We start from the raw sequence: 22,215 nt of genomic DNA, 5'->3' as shown, positions 1-22,215 counted from the left end.
CTTGTTTGCATGGGTAAACCCATCCTGCCTAGGTGCTCAGCATGATGGGATTTCGTGTCCAAATTATCACTTTTGACTCATCCTCAGCTAAACACCAGTTTCTAAGCAGCAGAATGGCTTCCAAAGCCCACTGAGTTGAGAGGTTGGTGGCAGGTATTTGTACCTGGTGGTGTGGGCTCTGCCTCAGGGCCCCAGGCACCATTTGACCCTATCTCTCTCCATGGTAAATTAGCAGAGCTAAGTCAGACTCAGTCAAGAGTCTTGTCACATGTTGCAGAGCTGAAATCAGTGTTAAACTTAGTATGGAGCAGTGTTTCTGATGCAAGAAAACTGCGTAGTGCACACAAACACTGAGAGCTCTGTTAAGTAGGAAACCCTGAAGTCATCTTAGCAAACAGCCAAAAGTGTGGCTGTCAAGGCCATCAGGGCAGATGGTGGATGCCTGAGCAGCGGAGCCTTATTGGGAGGTTCCTTAGCCCCCTACTACACAGTCTGGGAGGTGGACTTTGCAGAGGTGGCCTGAAGCCTGTGCTCCACCTTCCCTGGTCAAGCCTCAACTTCCCTCTTCCCTGCTCTTATTTATAGGGCTTCCCCAGCAAGCTGCTCTTTCATTGGCTTCTTACAAGCCCCTTTCTTGTTGGCCAGGGCTCTGTGCAAGCTCCCTCCATCCTACTTTAATCCCGTCTGGGCAGATTTGGGGCAGCTGCCTCACTACTGAATTTGCTTCACTGATGACAGTAGTATGTGAATCTACACAATGCTAGCTGGCTGTGTTTTACTTGATTTTCTTTGCTTTGGGAAACAAGTTTAGCTTTGACTCATTCTAAATTAAGGACTTGATTTCAGAACTTTTTATTTTTGTTCTTGTCCTTTTTAACTCCCATGTATGATTACTTGATAGCAAAGAAAAATCCTAAGCTATGTCTACACTGCCAGCTTTTGCTGGCAGAGAGTATGCAAATGAAATGCTGATTAGCATTTTGTCATGCTTCATTTGTATAATCTATGACTTTCCCAGAGAGGTATAAGGTTCTTGAGTAAAAAGGGAGTTTTGGGCAAAAAGGAAACGTCCACACTACTTGCTTTTGTGCAAAAACAGCTCAAATAGATTATGCAAATGAAGTGTGACAAAAGCTGGCAGTGCAGACAAAGCCCCAGTGTATTAGTAATAGAGATGTAGCCGTGTTAATCTGATCTAGCTGAAACAAAAGACAGGACTATGCAGCACTTTAAAGACTAACAAGATGGTTTATTAGGTGATGAGCTTTCGTGGGCCAGACCCACTTCCTCAGATCAAAGTGTGGAAGAAAATTGGCATGACCATATATACCGAAGGGATACAATCAAAAAAGTGAACGCATATAAAAACGATAAATCAAATTTCAGAACAGAGGGGGGTTGGAGGAAAGGTTAATGTTTGTGAGCTAATGATATTAGAGGTGATAATTGGGGAAGCTATCTTTGTAATGGTTGAGATAATTAGCATCTTTGTTAAGGCCCAGTCATAAAGTGTCAAATTTAAGCATGAATGATAGTTCAGAGGTTTCTCTTTCAAGTCTTGTATTTAAAATGTCTTTGAAGCAGGATGCAGGTAGTCAAGTCATTGAAACAATGCCCTTTCTGGCAGAAATGGCAAAAAACTGTTTTTTCTTTGTGAAATGGTCTAATATCAGTTTTGTGTGTATTGATTCTTTGGTGAAGTGTCTGAGACGTTTGTCCAATGTACATAGCAGATGGACACTGTCGGCACATGATAGCATAAATTATATTTCTGGATGAGCAGGAATATGTGCTCTTGATCTTATAACTGAAATGGTTAGGTCCAATGATGGTGTCAGCAGAGTAAATATGTGGACAAAGCTGGCACCGGGGTTTGTTGCAAGGGAAAGTTCCAGGGTTGGTATTAGTGTGGTATGTCCTGTGGTTGTTGGTAAGAATCATCCTGAGGTTAGGGGGTTGTCTATAGGAGACTATGGGTCTGTCTCCCAGAGCCTCTCGGAGTGTAGTATCCTATTCTAGTATAGGTTGTAGTTTATTGATAATGTGTTGGACGGGTTTAAGTTGGGGGCTATAGGTGATGACAAGTGGTGTTCTATTGTTGGTTTCCTTTGGTCTGTCTTGAAGTAGATGGTTTCTGGGTATTCTTCTGGCACAAGAATTGAAAGAAACCTCTGAACTGTCATCTTGTTAGTCTTTAAAGTGCTGCATAGTCCTGTCTTTTGTTCCAATGTATTAGTGTTTGCTACTTTAAAAGATTCAAGTTTTTTTAAGAAATTATAATTTAAAAATGCACACAAATTTGAAGGGCCTATAGGCAATAAAACTTTTCCCCCAATGTATTTTCCTGTATATTCTTTCTCTTTTTTATATTTATCAAGGATTTTATTTGTCAGCTTTCTCTTTTCTAACCAGAATCCTCTTTTTGCTTCTTTCACTTATCTCACAGTAATTCATCAGGAAGCAGTTGTGAGATGAGAAGCATTATATGATAGCCCTTAGATCTAGTCCACACTTAAAACTTAGGTCAACATAGCTACGACACTTACCGGTGTGAAAAATCCCTATCTCTGACCTATGTAGTTATGCTGATCTAACCTCCAATTTAAAAACAGTAAGGTCAGTGACACATCTTATCATTAGTATGCCAGACTTCCTAGTTACAAGTCATCACTTCCAATAAATTTAATCAAACTCACATTTATATACTTTTTTTTTTGCTGTCCAAAACTACGCATTTTTACTTCTCTGTTGTTACTTTTAATGAATCATGAGATATCAAGGGACCTGGTCAAGATCAGCATTCATTATTAGTCACTAAAGCTTTTAGGAAATTGCCAAGAGATTTTGCAAGTTTTTTACTGAGCTAATTAACTATTAATTCAGAAAGGCAAAATGTAACCCACGTGACCCAAAACTGAAGAATCTCAGCAACATATGTTTTAAAGAATGGCACGTCCTTGCAAAAGACATTCCCAGACTTTTTGGCTCTTCTGGACCATTTCCTTTTATGTTAATACAAGAAAAGAAAGGTTAGAAATTATATTACAAGTTTTAAATATGACTCAATCTCATTCACTGGAACAACTGAAGTTCAGCTCAATAAGTAACAGTACAGGTTGGACTTCCCTGGTCCAGCACCCTCAGGACCTGACCGGTCTCAAAAGAGAATTTCCCAGGCCAGGAGAAGCCCTTGTCATTGCCCCTTAGCTCTCCACCCCTCGCTGCCACCAGCTCATTCCACCCTAACAGGGTTGACATCTGGCAGTCCCCAGCCCTGGTCTCACTCTGGCCATGCTGCTATATGGGCTGCTGTGGCCCTGACCCCGCTTCTGAGCAGCACATGGCTCCAGCCCTGCTGCTGCTAGGGCCGCGGTGGCCCCGGCTCTACTGCTGGGCTGCCTTGGCCTTGGCCAGGCTGTCCCTGTCAGGTTGTTGTGGTCCCAGCTCCATGCTGTCCAAGAGACCTACGGCCCCAACCCCACTGCTGGGTGGCACCTAACCCCTGGCAAGTTGTAGTGGTGCTGGCTAGGCTGCCTCTGCTGGGTTGCACTGATCAGGCTGCTGTGGCCTTGGTCCCACTGCTGATCAAGCTGCTCCGGTCCTGGCCCCACTACCATAAGCTCTCTGGGTTTCCAGCTCTGTTGGGCCCCCAGCTACTGGCCCTCCTGCCCCTTGGTTCTCTTGGCCAGAAACATCTGTGATCATCCCTGACCATGGATGTTGCCAGACCAGAAAGTCCTTGGTTTATGGAGATGCAACTTGTAGTGAATGAAAGATTATTCAGTTGCATTTCGTGACAGAGTTATGAAGTAAAATATATTTGACTATAAACTTGAATAGCAGTCTAATCTTAAATAGTCTGTTTTTAACTTTATGATGGAGAAGGTTACAAGTTCACACTTTTTCTTTCAAAGGGATTTCACCTCCTCCCCTTCCCATCTGCTCAGATTGTCTCCCAGACACTCAGCATGTGGCTTTTCCTGTAGAGAGATGTTTGTCTCCCAATCAGTCTTTCATACTCTTTCATATGAGACAGTGTGGTGAATGTGGGAATTGAGAAATGTGCCCTGAAAGTAGGGGTTGGGAATGCTGCATTGCTATCTGCAGCAGTTCATGACAATAGCTCTCCAGTTTGTTTCATTGAAGTGTTATTCCTTTCTCATTCTCTGCTTTGTTTTTTAATAACCCCCCCCCCCCCAAGATTAATATACTTCTTATTTGCCCCCAAACGGTGTAAGGAGTTGGCTCTCTCCAAAACATCCTCACTTTTTCTTCCAGGGTTGCCAACATTCTAACTGCTGAAAACTGGACACACTGGAGTCTCCCCCGTCCCCATCTTGATTCTTTCCCAGGCCCCATACTCTGCTTGCTCCTCTTCCCCATTGCTCACTCCTCCTGGCCCAGGATTCACCTGCTGTCTGAAGAGCTGGGCTGGAAGGAGCTGACACAGAGCCTGCCTAATCAGTTCATGGAGGGGTGGGGTTGGTCCCTGAAGCAAGGGACTGGGGTTGGGAAATTGGAGCAAGGATTCACACAGGCACACACATTCTCTATCTCTTTTCTGGAAAATCTGGAGCAGCTCAGCAGAAAGCAGCTCCTCCAGGCTCAAGTCACAGCTGTTGCACATTCTGCCCCATGATGGCAGAGGCTGGTTACTGTGCATAAGCACTGCTGACTGGACCATGCCAGGTTCCCTTTTCAATCAAAATTTCTGGTTAAAAAAACTAATCAACCAACCAATCAACCAAAAATCAGCAGACACCTGGCAACTCTACTTTCCCAGACCCTATTCAGAACACTATAGATCCAGAGGCCACATTGTAGACAGGGCAGAGACTGGAAGGGATGAGTTGAGAAGAAGGCAGATGGATGCACATATCTTTCTCTTCTCTCTCTTTGGAGATTCCCAGCTGGGCAGAGTTATCTTTTCCTCAGGTCTCTTATCTCTGTTTGTGTCCTCTCTGCTGCTGCCTTCATACAAACACATTGGGGAAGATGTGGCCAGAAAATTCCCTGTAGTGGAGTCATGCTGCTAGGAAATGCTGGGATCAATAACTGTTGCATAAATGCAGGGTTTCCAATTCCATGGAAAGTTAGATTTTTGGACTTTGCCTGTGACTTGTTTCTTGGAGATTTCTTCATGTAGTTTGTCCCATCAAAAGGGTGTATGGATGAGAGAGAGTCTCTATATAGATTTCTCCCTCTCCTGGAGATTTTCCCATGGCATCATTGACTCAGGCCATAAAGTGCTTTCTCTGTATTCTAAGAGAACATTTTTCTCCTATATTCATGTTGATAGAATGTGATCTGCCCACTACTGGCAGGTGAGCTTGATGATGATGATAGATCATCTGTCTTCAACGACTGACTGTAGTGGGGAGTTTTATTTGACTCACATTTTGCTGATGAGGTCCTGATTTTGTTAATATACTGTATATTGAATGTTTTGGTCAGCCTTTTATTTTTGACCTGGAACGATATAGACAAATGTCTGTTTGAAAAATGACAATAATACTGCAGCAAGGAAAAGCTTATTTTCAGACTGCTGGCTGTTTTTCATGAATCTTGCAAATATCTCCCTCTTCTTCTTTTGCCTTACAAAATCAATAGAAAATAAGCACACACAATTCTAGTGCAACTTTTTCAATTATTTCTGTCAACAAACTACTACAGTGGCTCTGCACCTCTGGGCACACATGGGCATCTATTTGGAATGAATGTATGTTTTTCAGTTTAGTAAAGCAGCAGATCACAAGCCTAGAAGCATCCATTTAAAATACATTTGGGGATGAATTCATTGAGTTTTATTGCTCAAGGTAGTGAGTGACAGCACTGATCGGAGAAGTTCATATAGGCATTGCATGGGCTTTGTCAAACAACTTAGCCAATTCATCTAATATATACACCCTGCATCTCTTTTAATATGTGTGCTTTCCTAAGCAGAACATACCCACTATGCCAAATTGCTCATTGCTTATTTACACAAATATCTCCCAGTATCTAAATGGAAATCATCAAGCTCAGCTCATCTTCTAAAATGCATGAATAGCTGTAAATGGGATAACTGCAATGTGAATAAATAAAACACATGAAAATTAGCCAGGTCTACAGAGAAGAGAAATCCGTTAACATACTGTCACGTATTTCAAGTCTCAAGCCTTGACTGATTGCCTTCTTCATTTACAAAGTTCACTTTGGCTATTGTTTGAAGTTTTGGGAGAAATAAAATGTTAGAAAATGTGTTTTTTCCAAGCACTGTAGCTAGATACTTGCTAGAGGCTTGAACTGCAGTGAACAAACACCTCTTGGCTTGTTTGGAAAAAGTGCATGACCTCACTGGCACTGGCATTTGTCTGTTATGTTTGGGATGAAAGCCAGCCTGAAAACTGCCAACGTTTATACAATATATTGGTATTTAGAGATTCATTTGTTTTATCGGAAAGTAAGAGCAGTCTGGGAGAGAGACTATGAGCCCCACACATAACAGGAAATTTCAGACACATTTAAGACCCCTCGACACCATGTAGACCCCCACCCTTTGGAAAGTTCTGTTTTAAATAAAATGCTCCCTGGGCTCTCACACTGGTTTGCCAGATGTGGTTTTTCAGTCTTTTAGAGCTATAATTGTGTCCCAAACCAATTTCTTTTATAGCTTTGCTTATACCTATAGCTAAATATTTAAGAGTTCAATTGTGTCTGTTGAAAGAAGCCAATGCACAGAAGAACCTGGGGTGGGCACACTTCCCCCATGGAGATGATGGGAGGTATTATACCTTTACAAAGGCACAATTCCTCATAGGCCTTAAAGAAAATGCCCTTTTTATGCTCATGTTTCAAGTGTAGTAAGTATTCTCCCTAGATTGCCAATGCATATTCTACTACACAGATAGTCCCTTATGATCCTGATAACAGCATGGGCTGGAGTACTCAAAATCCATTATCGGGAGAAAGATTCCTTAAATAGTGTCCCTAAGTGGACTCGTGTCCACTTCACATGTACATGTGCCCTCATCTGTTGTTGATTGGAGACTTTTGGTAATGTCTGTTCAAAAAGAAGAGGAGACGTGGCACACTACCTATCTTTGTGTCCTAGTTAGTGTTGGATGAATCACACTCTGCTCCTTCTAAACTGCCTCAGCCTGAGGTTATGTCTACAGCCTGACTTAGGGGTGTGACTTTTTCACGGAGTTAGTGCAAGTATAAATAGCAGCGTAGCATGGGTAGTTAGCTGGGCTGAGTGCATATCCACCTGACACTGGCACAGCTAAGATGTGCCTGTACTGCTGCACTATTCATGCGACTCCAGGTGCAATGCTGTGTATATTTGCTGTAGGCTGCTAAGCACTAGCTTGTGTATGTGTATGTGAACCAGCGGGGGAAAAAAATCACATCATGTGATTATAGCATAGACAGACTGAGACAGAGCAACTTGCGATGCCCACTTCTTAGTTTTGTTAGCTTGTGGAACATTTCTTTATCTTTAGAGAGCAGTTTTGATAGTTTCTCAGATTGAACATAGTTTGGGAGGGTCATCTTTCCCCTTTTCCCCATGCCAGTTCCTGAAGTTCATTTTTCTCTCTTCTTGGATAGGCCCAAATGCCCTGGATTTAATACTACTGTCAGGGCTATTCCTCTGAGTGCAGAAGATGAGGGCCTTAAATACTTTGCCTTTATAGGCTCTGCTTACAAAAGCTCCCTAGAGTCACAGATGCACCGTCTCTGAGGAAAAAAAAAGCTGCTACCATCAAGTGATTTAACCCTGAAAACAAACAGGAGGGAACACTTGAATTCCTTCCCCAGAGGTACTCCCCAGCTCTTTTGCGCCAAGGGTATGTCTACACTACAGCGCTAATTCGAACGGATCCAGACTAAAAAACTAATTCAAATTAGCGTTTTGCTACTTCGAACTAGCATATCCACATTAAGTGGACCCTGAACTGGGGTTAAGGATGGCCGGAAGCAGTGCCAGCAGGGCATCAGAGGAGGACTTAGAGCGTGGAGCTGCTGCCTCAGGCTAGCCGAGGGCTGTGCTTAAAGGGACCCGACCCCCACTCCGGACAGACAGTTCTCAGGGGTGCCCCACTTGCAAAGCAGTCCTGGCTTGGAGTGCCCTGAGTGCCCACACTGGGCACATCACAGCACTCGGCCATCAGACCGGCTGCACTTGCCGCAGGCTGCCATCTGGGGAGAGGGAGCAATTGGGGGGCTGCAGGAGAGCTTCCACCCCCAGAAGCCTGCAGAGCCAGCCCAGTCCTCCCCATCAGGGGCTCGTACCCCATTCCTTCCTCACCTCCTTCCACTTACCATTCCCTATCCCCCCTTCCTGATGTACAAAATAAAGAAAATGTGTGATCAAAAATAGAATCTCTCTTTATTGAACAAAACTTGGGGAGACTGGGAAAAGGAGGTGGAAGAGGGGAAGAGACAGGCTGGGAAAGGGGAGGGCAACTACAATGATCAGGGGTTTGGAACAGGTCCCATATGAAGAGAGGCTAAAGAGATTGGGACTTTTCAGTTTAGAAAAGAGGAGACTGAGGGGGGATAAGATAGAGGTCTATAAAAGCACGAGTTGGGTGGAGAGGGTGCATCAAGAAAAGTTCTTCTTTAGTTCCCATAATAGAAGGACTAGAGGACACCAAAAGAAAGGAATGGGTAGCAGGCTTCAAACTAGTAACAGAAAGTTGTTCTTCACAAAGCAAAGAGTCAACCTGTGAAACTCCTTGCTGCAGGAGGCTGTGAAGGCTAGAACCAGAACCGAGTTTAAAGAGAAGTGAGATAAAATGATGGAGGTTGGGTCCAGGGAGTGGTATTAGCCAGGGGGTAGGAGTGGTGTCCCTGCCCAAAGTTTGTGGAAGGCTGGAGAGGGATGGCACGAGACAAATGGCTTGGTCACTGTCTTCGGTCCATCCCCTCCAGGGTTCCTAGGGTTAGCTGCTGTTGGCAGAGAGGCTACTGGGCTAGATGGAGCTTTGGTCTGACCCAGTACGGCCATTGTAAGCTCAGGACTCAGGGTCGGGGGTCTCAGTGGACCACCTTGATTTTCATGCACACCTGCTCCTGGGTGGCCAGGCTGGCAGCTCTCCTGCCCTAGACGGCCACTTTTCTGTGCCTAGTGCGGAGGTCATGGACAAGGTCCACGATGTCCACACTAGACCAGGCGGGTGCCCGCCTCTTGCGGTCCCAGGCAAGCTCCCGGGAGCCGCCAGCCTGGTCCCAGGAAGAGGGGGAGGGCTGGGGGGCATCGGGTGGGTGGCTCGATCCGTGCCAGGTGCAGGGTCTGCTAGCTGGGTGCTGGCAGGCTTGCACCTGGCACGGGCACCGTAGCTAGCCCGTGCCCCTTTAAGAGGTCCGGGGCCGGGAGGGGGGCAATAGAGTTTCCCTGGTGTTGGCCAGAGTGGCCACCAGGGAAAGCTGCGGAGGGCTAGCCTCCCACAAGTTCGAATTAAGGGGCTACACACCCCTTAATTCGAACTAGTAAGTTCGAACTAGGCTTAGTCCTCGTAGAATGAGGTTTACCTAGTTCGAACTAAGCGCTCCGCTAGTTCGAATTAAGTTTGAACTAGCGGAGCGCTAGTGTAGCGCCTATCAAAGTTAATTCGAACTAACATCCATTAGTTCGAATTAACTTTGTAGTGTATACATACCCCAAGAGAGCTTGAAAAACAAGCTGCAGTCTCTGGTAGCTGACTGCTCAGTCTTAGGTAGGCATGTGCACTTGCACGCGCACACGCACGCGCGCACACACACACACATACACACACACTCACACGTTACTTTCCAGGACACAAGAATCAAATCATTGCCCTAAAAAGGTGATTTTTATTAACAAAACGAAAGTTATAGTTGATAAAGCATACTTGGTTGCTAGGTGTAAAACAAATTGAAACACCGAGAAAATCTCTGGGAACAACTCTTAGGGTATGTCTACACTACCACCCTAGTTCGAACTAGGGTGGTAATGTAGGCATACCGCACTTGCAAATGAAGCCCGGGATTTGAATTTCCCGGGCTTCATTTGCATAAGCCGGCCGGCGCCATTTTTAAATGCCGGCTTGTTCGAACCCCGTGCCGCGCGGCTACACGCGGCACGGGTTAGATTGTTCGAACTAGCAAGCCATTCCGAACTATCTGTATGCCTTGTGGAACGAGGCTCCCTGGCTCCCTGCCAATACCTTTGCTAGCTACCTGAGTTTAACCCTTCAGTCACTGGGTATTGGCCAGCGCTCCTTTTATCCATCACAACTACATAATTTTCGGGGAGTCTACTCCTGCTAGCGATGGCCATTCTAGCTGTCTTCTTTATTTAGGGGTCATGTATGGCCAGTCTAAGTATTGAATCTGTATTGGATTTAGGAGTAGGTCTAGAAAGAATGAAGATAAAAACTTGTGATGGAGTGTTCTATGTGGTTTTCATCAGATCCAGGACCAGGCTCTCCCTTTATGTAGCAGACGAGAGAAACAAGAGTGCTCTGTCAATTTCCTCTGCAGCCCACTTGGGATAGAATTGTGGGAGACAACTTTAAGGCTAACAGAGCTTTAATGGGGTGCCCAGGTGGGGCAGAGTAGGTTGAAGTAGATCAGTTAACTCTGAATGTGGCACGTGGAGGAGAGATCAGTAAAAGCATAATGAAAGATGAAGCTCAGCTGAGGAGGAGCAGGTTGGGCCTCTATAAAAGAATGAGAACAGAAGTGGGCTGCAGGGAGAGACTCTGCAGTCATTCCCTCTGGGCAGAGAGGTGGGTAGGAGAAAGCCCAGTGGAGGAGTAAAAGCTTAGGTATCCTATCCCTGTGGGAAGGGTTCACCTGGAGGAGTTGCAAAGAATGCCCAAGGAAGGCAGAGTTGAAAAAACCCAGGGAACGAACAGTGAGGGTAGAGATTATGTAAATGATGGCTGCCAACTAAGAGTTCCTGACCTGGAATCCAGAGTTGTCAGTGGATGGGGGTTCCCCACTAGCCACTGGGAGGTGGCATTGGTCAGTACATGGAGTCTTTGGGGACCATCTCTCCTGTTTTCAACCATCCTGGGAATAGATCATTTCAAACACATGTGTTTTTTGAGGTTGTAACATTGGGCTACTCCATCCCACCTGCAACCTCCCTTCTCCATACCTTTGCAGGGACACATGAACATCTTCTGAAACAAGAAGTTTTATCTCTCCTTCACACAGGAACCATAGAACCTGTACCTACTCAATATGGAGGGTGTGTGTGTGTGTGTGTGGAGGGGGAGGTTCTATTCTGAGTACTTTCTGGTTCCCAAAAAGAAGAATAGATGGAGGTCTATCTTAGATCTCAGGATGTTAAGTACTTTCCTCAAAATGCAAAAGTTCAGGATGGTGACTCACTAAATTATAATACTTTCTCTAGATCCAAGGGGTTAGATCTTAGCTTCTTGACCTATATTTTCATATTGTGATGCAATCAACCCACAAGATGTTTCCATGCTTAATCTTTGGTCAGCAGCATGTTCAATACTGATTGCCCCAATCTGTCTATCATCTCCAGAGTCCTTACAAATGTGTATAGTGGTCTTCACCTGCATCAAAGACTGGCTTCTCATAGCATTTTCTTACACCCTTAACCTGCAAGAAGTCCTTAGCTTTATTTTGTGTGCTACAGCTTGGCTGTGTCTAGACTGGCAAGTTTTTCCGCAAAATCAGCTGCTTTTGTGGAAAAACTTGCCACCTGTCTACACTGGCCGCTTGAATTTCCACAAGAACACTGACTTCCTACTGTAAGAAATCAGTGCTTCTTGCGGAAATACTCTGCTGCTTCCGTTCGGGCAAAAGCCCTCTTGCGCAAATCATTTGCGTAAGAGGGCCAGTGTAGACAGCACAGTACTGTTTTGCGCAAAAAAGCCCCGATGGCTAAAATGGTGATCGGGGCTTTTTTGCGCAAAAGTGCGTCTAGATTGGCACGGACACTTTTCCGCAAAAAGTGCTTTTGCGGAAAAGTGTCCGTGCCAATCTAGATGCTCTTTTCCGCAAATGCTTTTAACGGAAAATTTTTCCGTTAAAAGCATTTGCGGAAAATCATGCCAGTCTAGACGTAGACCTTTCCGTTTGACAGAGAAAAGTCCACTCTGATGCCAATTCAACCTATAGAATTTTGGGAGCCACCTCAAATACCCAGACATGCAGGGCTTGCTTATCAGTGGGCAGACTCATTGAACCTCATTTCTCAGGTTCAAATAAACTCCCAGAAAACAACCAAAAATGTGTTTTGCAACCTCTAGGTAATGTTGCATACCACCTTACTCCTTGGTTGCGTACATCCTGGAGTGCAAACTGTTGACACTCCCAACAAACACTGTATTGGCATATTATTTTTGATTTCTCAGGAGTTCTAGACACTCCTAATTGGTGGAAGGAGCCATGCAGTGTATGAATGTTAGTCCCATTCATTCTTCAACACCCCTACTTCAACTATAGTTACAGATGCAGCTCTCATTGGGTGAAGAGCTCATCTTCCAAATCATATTATTCTAGGACAATGGACCATTCAAGAATCATTCTCCACATTAACCTACTGGTACTCAGAGCAATCAGATACACCAGCAAACATTTGCTTCCTGTGATCAAAGGCCAATACATCAAGATATGATTGGTAGACAACATATCCAATATAAATTGCATGGGAGTAGCAAGTGCCTTCCCCCCCTTTTTGCAGACTCAGTAGAGCTATTAAACTGGTGCATAGCCCATCAGATCCTCATCTTGGCTTCATAATCACCAGGACTTTAGGGGTGCGTCTACACAGCAGGGCTTAACTCAAAATAAACTATGCAAATTTGAGCTACATCAATTGTGAAGCTTATTTCGAAATAGCTTATTTCAAAATTGGGTATGTCTACACAACACTTTTTTTCAAAATAGAGCACTCTTCCTCTGACTTCCCTTACTTCTCATACGATGAGGGTTACAGGAGTCAGAGTAAGAAGTCCTCCAGCTTGACAGTATTTTGACATTATTTCCAAATAACTGCCTGCTGTGTAGACATAACATTAGTGGCTGTTTACTCAAAGAATTTATGAGTATGATGTTTTAATGACTGATCTTCCTCACACCATCTTTCATAAATATATAGTGTCTTGGTCACATTCCTGCTTTTTTACTCAAGGTACCTTTGGACTTTCACAAAAAGCCAGGCAATTCAACTTCTGGTTTATACCTCAAGCTAGAGAAGAAGCTACTCTTCACACCATAAATATCAGAAAAGTGTGGGCCACTTACTTGGAAAGGATTATTAAACCCTTCAGAGTCTCTCCCAGACTGTGATTTGTGGGCAGAGTTAGAGGGCCCTTATCTCACAAAAGACTCTACAGTAGGGTTTCTGGCTGTATTCTTTCTTGCTACAAGGTGACTAATGTTCAACCTCCTCCTTGGGTCATAGTCCACTCTAACAGATCATAAACTTTTGTGTGAGAGAAGGAACTGAAGGCAGTTCATCCTGAACTGCCCTATATACCAGGGTGGGCAATAATTCTCTTAAGGGGGGCACTTAATTAATTTGGATAGGTAATCACAGGCTGGCTCCATCCCAGAGGGGGAGGAGTCTGGGACAGAAATTATGAGGCCTGGGGGCTAGCCTTCCCCCATAGTTGTCTGGGGTTAGAGGCTTTGAATTAAAAACACAGCAAAGGGCTCACGACTCCAGGCCCTGCTGCTACCACGTTCTCTGTCAGCTGCCCAGGGTTGTTAAAACTATTTAAAGGTCTCAAGGCTATGGTCTCTGCCGGGGTAGTGTTGTGAATGGGAGCTGTGAGCCATTTAAAAAGGATCTGGCTGCCTGAGCCACTGCCTGGAAATTCAGTGGCACAGGTAGCAGGCTATAAACAGAAAGCAGCCATATGCTGTCCATGGGCAGGATCCAAGTGTTAGGTGGGCTGGATCTGGCCTGAGACTGCATCTTGCCTAGCCCTGATACATACATATTCTTGGTACAAGTTATGGAGATAGCTAGAGTGTATGTGTGGACCAAATGAGGATCGCTACCTAAAGTTTGCATTCAAAGATGCAAACCTAAACTGAAGCACTGTTAGGGAAAACATTTCAAAGAATTCCAGGTTAGTGTGTGCTAGTGAGGGAAGGAATCCCTGTTTATTTTTAGAATCAGTACTTATGCATTTAGAAAGTCAGCTGATTATTATTCAGATAACATAACTTTATGTAAATTTTTAAAATGCAAAGCCATTGTTTGAAAAGGAAACCGCCATGTGACTTTTCCAACCAGTTAACAGTTTCTAGCTGCGGTTTGCTTCTATATAACTGTTGTTTAGGTCTGCATGTTTGGGCTTTAGGCTTTAGACTCTAGCACTGCTGCCTACTGTTTTGAAGTAGCTCTTTGTGTGTGAAAGGGCTACTTCAAAACAGTAGGCAGCAGTGCTAGAGTCTAAAGCCTAAAGCTCAAACATGCAGACCTAAACCAACAAATCTTTCCCACACAAAGGCTTCGCATTGCCCTTTTATTAAATTTTAAATTGTTTGGAAAGCATCTTTTTTCATGAATGTCACATTAGTCATTGTCTCTGCTTTCAATACATGATGTATATATTTACAGTCATATTTCCTCTCCTTGAAGATTTTTCTATAACGAAAGTTAGAAATCAGCTTAAGATAAAAGGCTGTCATCACAGGGGTCCCTTCCTCAATATTGTATCACTGTCTGACCTAGTTGTAATGAACATACAGACCTCCATTGGTCTCCAGTTAATAAACGGACATATTCATTCTGTGTTACCTAGGGTCACCAAAGAGTGTCTCCTTAAGGACTGGGCTGAAGTATATACTCCTGGAAGAACTGGTACCTATACCACAGGAACATTCCTTGCTGTAAAGTTTTTGTGGATGGAGGGATACTATATCAAGAATTATTGCTCTGAAATATTTACATTTGCTGGGTCTCTGAAAGGATGTCTGTCATAGTTCTGTACTGTAAATAAAACATGAAATGATACTGATCTTAAGTCATGAATTTGAGTTAAAAGTGTTCTTTTTTAATGTCTGTGGCACTCTGCACCCCAGCGTGCTCATTCCTAGGTGACCAGGTTACCCTCAATCACGCTCCCACGACACCTGTTTCATCCCCACGGTTTCTTACATCCAGTTCAAGAGTCGCTTTCTGCACACAGTATAGCAACTCTGACCCCGGGGAGGAAGGGGGACCTAGGCCCACCCACTCTCCAGGTCCTGACCCAGGGCCCTAAGGACAGGGATCCTTCCCCGTTCCGGTTGGTGGGGCGTTATCCCTAAATACACCAACCCTCGGGCATCCACTCAGCCATACCCTGGGTCACTTCCTTCCCCCAAGCCCTCGCCAGGCTTTGCTCACCTCGCTTCCTTGCTGGTTTCCTCCCTCCCCTTCTCCTTCTGGTGCCCCCTGTTTTATTTCCCATGTCCTTTGTGCCCCGCCCCTCACGCTTGCGCCGCCCCTCTTTCTTATGTGCCCCGTCACCTTCTTCCCAGATGTGCTTCCCATCAAGCCCTGCCCCCACCTCCTATCATCGGCAGTCTCTGACCTGGGCGCCACTGAGGCTCCTCCTGGTCGCGTTACAACGCGGTTCGCCGGTGAAATGCTCCCCCTCCCTGGTCTATGCGCCGCAGAAGCGACGCCATTTCAGCCGCTCCACAGCTCTATAATAAAGTCAAAAAAGAGTATGCTCTCTCAGGATCATACACCAAGGCTACGTCTACACTGGCACCCTTTCTGGAAATGCTTAAAACGGAACAGTTTTCCATTATAAGTATTTCTGGAAAAAGCGTGTCTACATTAGCAGGATGCTTTTCCGGAAAAGCACTTTTCCCGGAAAAGCGTCCATGGCCAATGTAGACGCGCTTTTCCGCATGGTCATTTTCGCGATCAGGGCTTTTTTTGCGGAAAAGACTACTGTGCTGTCTACACTGGCCCTTTTCCAGAACAGTTTTTCCGGAAAAGGACTTTTGCCTGAATGGGAGCAGCATAGTTTTTCCGGAAAAACAATGACGATGTGCAGCCAGTGTAGAAAGATGGCAAGTTATTCCGGAAAAGCGGCTGCTTTTCTGGAATAAGTGGCCAGTGTAGACACAGCCCAAGTAGAGTTTCATGAACCTGGGATTACTCAGAATTTTCCAATTTGTTGAGCAGACAGTTATTGCCACTAAATCCCCAAGGCTCACTAAAATCTGTGATGGTGTTGAAAGATTACTGGATTTGCATTGAGGAGAAAACAGCGTGGCTTTATAGCAGATCTGAAAGTAGGGTGGCATGGTGTACCAATAAGGAAGTGGCTGAATCTGTGTAAATAAGCCCACACAGTATGGTACATCATATCAGCAAACCATTTAGAGCTGGTACAACGCACCTGGAAGACACCATCTCACCCCAGTACCTCTATGGAGCTGCCTTTTAGGACAACAGAGCTAGGGTGGGGCTGCTGGCATTCTGCTCCTTTCCCCATGTGCTCTTCCCCTCCCAGTAGGGAAAGAGCAGAGCCCACAGGCATGTCCTATACAGAATGGCATGGCTGTCACTATATAGTGCCAGAGGAGATGCAACTCTATGGAAACAAAGGGCTGGGTGTTGGGGATCTGGCTCCTTTTCCCACTGGGAGGGGCCACAGGTAAAATAACAGAATATTGGCAGCTCCTCCAGCTGTACTGCCCCAGTCTCCCCCTCTCCCCCATGTAATGTGGGATGGGGAGGGAAAGATCATGGGGGGGCCTAGATTGGGGGCAGGGCAGAGTCACTTGGAGGGTTGTGTGGGGAGGTCACCTACCCTGCTTTAGCTGGCGCAACCCCCTTGTACCAGGAAGAAATTAATTTTAGTTTCACTTCTGCTTTACAGTGCTCCCCAAAAGATTTTCTAAATGGTGAAGAAACAATTTTAATTCCCCTCATCAGGCCCCATAAAGAAACGTCTTAATAGATTTTTAAGTTACAAAGTAAATAGCTGATGTGCTGCGTTTTATGTTGCATTATTAAAGAGAAATTGATGAGTCATTACTAATGCAGTAGAAGCAACTGGACCTTTCTTCTCTCTCTGTCTCTGTCTCTCTTCTTTTAAACAGGTATATGTTGAAGAATAGATTACAGGAGGATAGTTTTTAGTTATAGTTTAAGCAAGTTCGGGTTTGAAAACCTCTACAAAACCAATGAAGTTGAGTTTGGCTGCTATTATACATAAATACAGATGTTACTAACCTGTAAACCAAAGGCCATAGTTTCTTTTATGAAGAAATTACATCTATGGGGGAGAGGAACTGTACCGTCAGGAGAGTGTGTGCAACTATCCTGTGTGTGAGAAGGAGGGGTTTGATATCAATGTCAAAAGCAACCTCTCTAAGAAGCAGTAGTTAGTTAAATGGAAGAATTCTTTTGTTGACATAGTGGTATCTACCATAAGGATTAACACTGTTGCTCAGGTTTGGGAATTTTTTTACACACCAGAGTAATGTAGCTAAATTCAAAGTGTAGACCCAGCCTAAGAACCAGGCATAGCGCAGCATCTCGGCACTATTTGCTCACTTCTATTCAATACCTTGCTGAGGGTCTCAGGATGCCTCAGACAGGTGTTCCTTTGTTTGCAGAGTTGCAGGCTTCCCAGGGCACCTGATAGCCCAAAGGAGCCATAAATGAACACAGAAATCCAAGAATGATCCAGGATCTTCAGCTAGAACTTGGAGTTTGTCTGACAAACACGAGTGCCATAGGTTGTAATTAGCAATGCTCCATCACAAAGGTGTCCATCATCACAGAACAATTGAAATTCTGCTCCTGAGACATTCCAGACAAATGGTGAAAGTGTGCTCACCCAGATGTATTAAAAAAGCCTCTGGTAATGACAGACAAACTGTATTACAGAACAGGAAAGTCATGCATGATCAGGTGCTTCAGCTAAAGCATTTAGTTTATTTTTCCTTCCACTCATTTGGGAAGGTAGGTTCATCTGCTCAAGAAAAGAGATGCCACTGTTTCTGACAAGTTAATTAAGCTTTCACTTCTGAGTATTATATGTATGGTGAAGAAAAGAAACTTAATTGTCTTCGCACTTCTTGACAAAAAGCAAGAAAAATGCTTGCATATTTCTCAATTTTGTCTCTATTTTTGATTTCTAATCAGCATTATACTTTCATGGGCCTAATTAAAAGCCAATTTTATGGGTTTCTTAAATGAGTTTTGTACATCTTTCTTTCTCTATATAAATTTTTTTCTTACGGGATGACAAAGTGGTATCAACATCTCACTCTGTGTCCACAGGATCGAAGCCCCACCTGCTCGCAGCCTGGTCCTTCCCAGAGCCCACATGGAGAGCTAGGACTGCTATGTTGTGGTCCTGGCCCAGCCCTCCTCTCCCCAGCAGTCGGGGGAAGAGCCATAGCTACCACAACCTCCACCTGGCCCTCCCTGGCTGTTGGGGAGGGGGGGGAGTGGAACCTGGTGCAGCCTTAGCCCTGGCCCTCCCCGGAAGCTGGTGGAGCAGGGGGGAGACTGGGACTGGTGTGGTCTTGGCCCCAGCCCTCCCCAGTGGCTGGGGGGAGAGCAGGGCTGCCTACTCCCAGAGAGATGGAGGTTAGTGAGTGTGGTGAGTAGGGGGCACAGCCCCCTAGTATCTCTGAATGGAAAGAAATATCTGCATAAAATTTGCTGGCTAGAAAGAAGAAATGAAGCTTTTAAAACTGATCTTCTGCATCTCTTTATAAAGCCTTTGACATGGATTGCTCACATCTTTATTTGTGCCTTACATATCAGCAAGAGAAATGAGGGCAAAGTATAATAAACACCTGTCTCTTCTACAAACGTTTAAAGCAATTTTCTTCCTGTGTTAAGCAGAATATTCAAATTTCAGATTTTTTTCTTATGAGTCACTGTGCTGATTGGCTTTATAAACAACATATAAACCTGCTATGAAAGCACTTAAAAGTAACTATTTCTCTTTGTAACTATGGACTCTCTTTATGAGAACATCTAGGCAGAGCCAAACAAGGCTTTTAATTGCAGTTTATTACTCTTTTTGGTCTGTAAAAGTGTACACAGATAAGGGTGTCAGCCTTCCAGGATTGGCCTGAAGTGTCCAGGAATAAAAGATGTATTTTTAATTAAAGATTATGCCATGTGGTTAAAACTCCAAGAATACATCCAACCAAAATTGTCAACCCTACACAGATCTTACTTAGTGTGTGTGAATGAGCAGAGCCTAACCTTGCATGTACTGAGCATGCTTTGGATTAGAAGCCAAATCCCATCCTGGGGCTTCTCCTACTGTAAACATGAATAACAATAAAATATAAACTTCAAGCTGAGTTTAACTGTGCCTCAGTTTGTATTCCCTGTTGCAGATCATTTTTTCTTAGACCCAATCCCTTTTTTCTCAGAGGCTGCATCTACACTGCAATTTTTTTCCAGAATAACGTCTGTTATTCTAGAAAAACAATACTAGCGTCCATATTGCAATTGCGTTATTTCGACAGAAAACTGAAATAACAGAGGGCTTTTTCCAATGGCAGTAAACATCATTCAATGAGGATTAAGCCTTTTTCCGAAAAAGCTTTGTGTGTAGATGAGGAATAGTGAGTGTTGTCAAAAAAAAGAGGCTTCAAGGAAATAACACAGGTGCTCTGCTGGCCACTCCATCCACACTCATCACAACTCTATATTTCCTGTTCCCTGACAGCTCTTAAAGCTGCAAACATAGGGGACAGCGCTTGTGGCAGGAATCTGGCCCTCTGAGCTTCCAGACACCATGCAGCTGCCAGTGCCACATCTCTTGGCACTATGGCCCGGCCATAAGCCTCCTGAGAGTCCCCTGCCTATTCCAGAGAGCATGCACAGAGCTCCCAGGAGCCTGCCAGGGGCAAAAGAGGCATGCACCATCTTGGTCTGGGGTTGAGATCCTGGCCCTCCTCAAGGTGTGGGGCAACGAGGGGAACTTCTCGGCTCTCTGCTCAAGATGCAGGAATGTGGAGATCTATGGTCGGATGGTCATCATTCTGGTCGTGAAGAGCTACACCAGGACTCTGGAGTAAAGTGAAGGAGCTGTAGCAGGTCTACACCAGAGCAAGGGAGCGCAGCTCATGCTCTGGGGCAGGACCCCACTCCTGCCCTTATTATGAGGAACTCCACTGCATCCTGGGGGGTGGTGCAGCCCCTTCCCCAATCCTGGTGGTGGACTTGGGGTTGTGGTGTAATTATCACTCGGTCTTCTCAGCCTGGCCATCGTGCTGCAGTCCACGAACACTTCTCTTGCCTGCGTAGAGGTGAGGCAGGGCCCACTGTTGAGGCCACACATGGCCTTGCTCCCAGGACATCACCTTCCTTTGACCCAAGAACTGTTGCTCTCAGCTCAGGGACAGTGTCTCTAGGGATGACTGAGCCCCTTTTTATTGTCCCCAGCTGGACCATCCATGACTGTGGGGGGATTGACACCACCCGAGCCAGCCGCCCAATCTCAGGGGAGCTGCAGGCATCAGACGGTCCAGGAGGACTTTATGAGGGAGCATGTTTCCATCCTCCAGGACATGCAGCAGATGCTGGCCCAGAAGGTCCAGGACAATGTGCAGTGTTGGGCTCAGATGTTGACTGAGCTGCTGCAGCAGGGATATGATGACATACCCGGCACTTCTCCCAGTCCCTGCTCCTCCTCCCATGCCTGGCTCTGCTCTAGGCCCCCATCCTGCGTATCCCCCTATTTTTCCAGAACCTTCCCTACCCCCGAGTTCACTGAGATCCCCAGACTCAAAGTGGAAGAAGCACCCGAGCCATGTGGCAGTCTCAGCCCCAGCTCTGAACCTCTACTCCCCCTCCAAGGTTCTTAGCCTTCCTCCCCATATCCAGGTTCTCAACCTCCCTCCTCCTCAGTTACTTCTGTCCCAAATAAATAACCAAACAGTTCTTTATTTCAAAACCAAACAGTTGTTTTTATTGGGTCTGCAGAGAAAAGGAGTGGAGGGGGGAAGAGAGAGTGGGAAAGGCAGAGAGGGGCAAGGCACAGGCCCGTAGTGGGGAGGTCCTAGGGAGAGAAATTCTCCCTCAGGGCCTCCCAGATGTGCACCCTTGCCCGATGGGCCTGGTAGATGGCAGCTGTACGTGGCTGTTTGAAGGCCCGTCCCTCATGGCCGACCTCTGCCCCCCACCCCAGAAGGAAGGCCACCCCTTCCTCTCCACGATGTTGTGGAGAACACAAGAGGAGATCACCTGGGAGATGCTGTGTTCCCCCACATCAAGATGGCTCAGGAGGCAACTGAACTGTGCCTTCAAGCACCCAAAGGTGCATTTGGCCTGCATGTGGGCCCTTCTCAGGTGGCCTCTTGAACTGGTCCTTGCTTTGGTTCAGATGGCCAACGTAGGGCTTCATCAGCCACAGCATTAGCGGGTAGGTTGCATCCCCCATGATGTACAGTGGCATCTCAACGTCCCCAACCCTGATGATGCACTCAGGGAAGAACGTGCTAGCCTCCAGTTTTTGGTAGAGGCTGGAGTTTCAGAAGACGTGGGCATCCTGCACCATCTCTGATCAGCCGACGAAAATGTCTGTGAACTCTCTGTGGCGGTCGACCAGGACCTGCAGGACCTTTCAATTAATATACTGTGCTGCCTGGTGGCTAGCGGCATGGATGGGGATGTGGGTTCCATCAATAGCCCCCTCCACAGTTGCAGAAGGCCAGGGTGGCAAATCTGGCGATGATGGGGTCTAGGTCTCCTAGGTGGTTGACCCTCCACAGCAGGATGGTGTTGATGGCCCTCACCACCTGCAGAAGGATACAGAGAAAGACCCAAACAAAGAATCAAAGGGGATACCTGACCCTTTGGGAGGTCCTCGAGCCCTCCTCCTCCCCCCAAACACCCCAGGAGCCACCCACTATGAAGCCTGCCCCCCCTGCAGGGCTGTGTGAGGGTGGGACTAAAGAACCCCCTGGGGACAGGGTTTCCCCCCCACCCCTAGACTACCCCTTGCATCTACCCCCCTTTCCCAAGAGTCTCCCTTTCCAGTATTCCCACCCCCTGCAAGGACTGCAGCCTGAGAGCACCCTACCTGCATGAGGAGGGCCCCGATGGTCACTTTCTCATGCCGAACTAGTTGCCCATGGATCGGTAACTGTCTGGTGTGGCAAGCTTTGAGACGGTGATGGCGACCTGCTTCTCCAGGGAGACAGTGGCTCACATCTGGGTGTCACGTCATCAGAGGGCAAAGGCAAGGTAGGCACATAGCTGCAAGAAAGTCTCCTTGCTCGTTTGGAAGT

The 22,215-nt window shown here is 45.8% G+C and overlaps 1 long non-coding RNA gene across 2 annotated transcripts in view; it reads left to right on the top strand.

Annotated features, from left to right (window-relative positions):
* Positions 1-14,954, top strand: part of LOC112547841 (uncharacterized) — an 87,858-nt gene extending 72,904 nt beyond the window's left edge. For both annotated transcript variants that reach the window (XR_003091646.2, XR_012905442.1), the window contains one exon: positions 14,745-14,954. This is a non-coding gene — a long non-coding RNA (uncharacterized LOC112547841). The remainder of the gene's footprint in view (positions 1-14,744) is intronic.
* Positions 14,955-22,215: the final 7,261 nt, after the last annotated feature.

The sequence above is a fragment of the Pelodiscus sinensis genome, chromosome 7 (genome assembly GCF_049634645.1).
Source record: "Pelodiscus sinensis isolate JC-2024 chromosome 7, ASM4963464v1, whole genome shotgun sequence".
NCBI lineage: Eukaryota > Metazoa > Chordata > Testudines > Trionychidae > Pelodiscus > Pelodiscus sinensis.
Note: the sequence above shows the minus strand (reverse complement) of the source record. Positions and strands in the feature narration are given on the sequence as shown.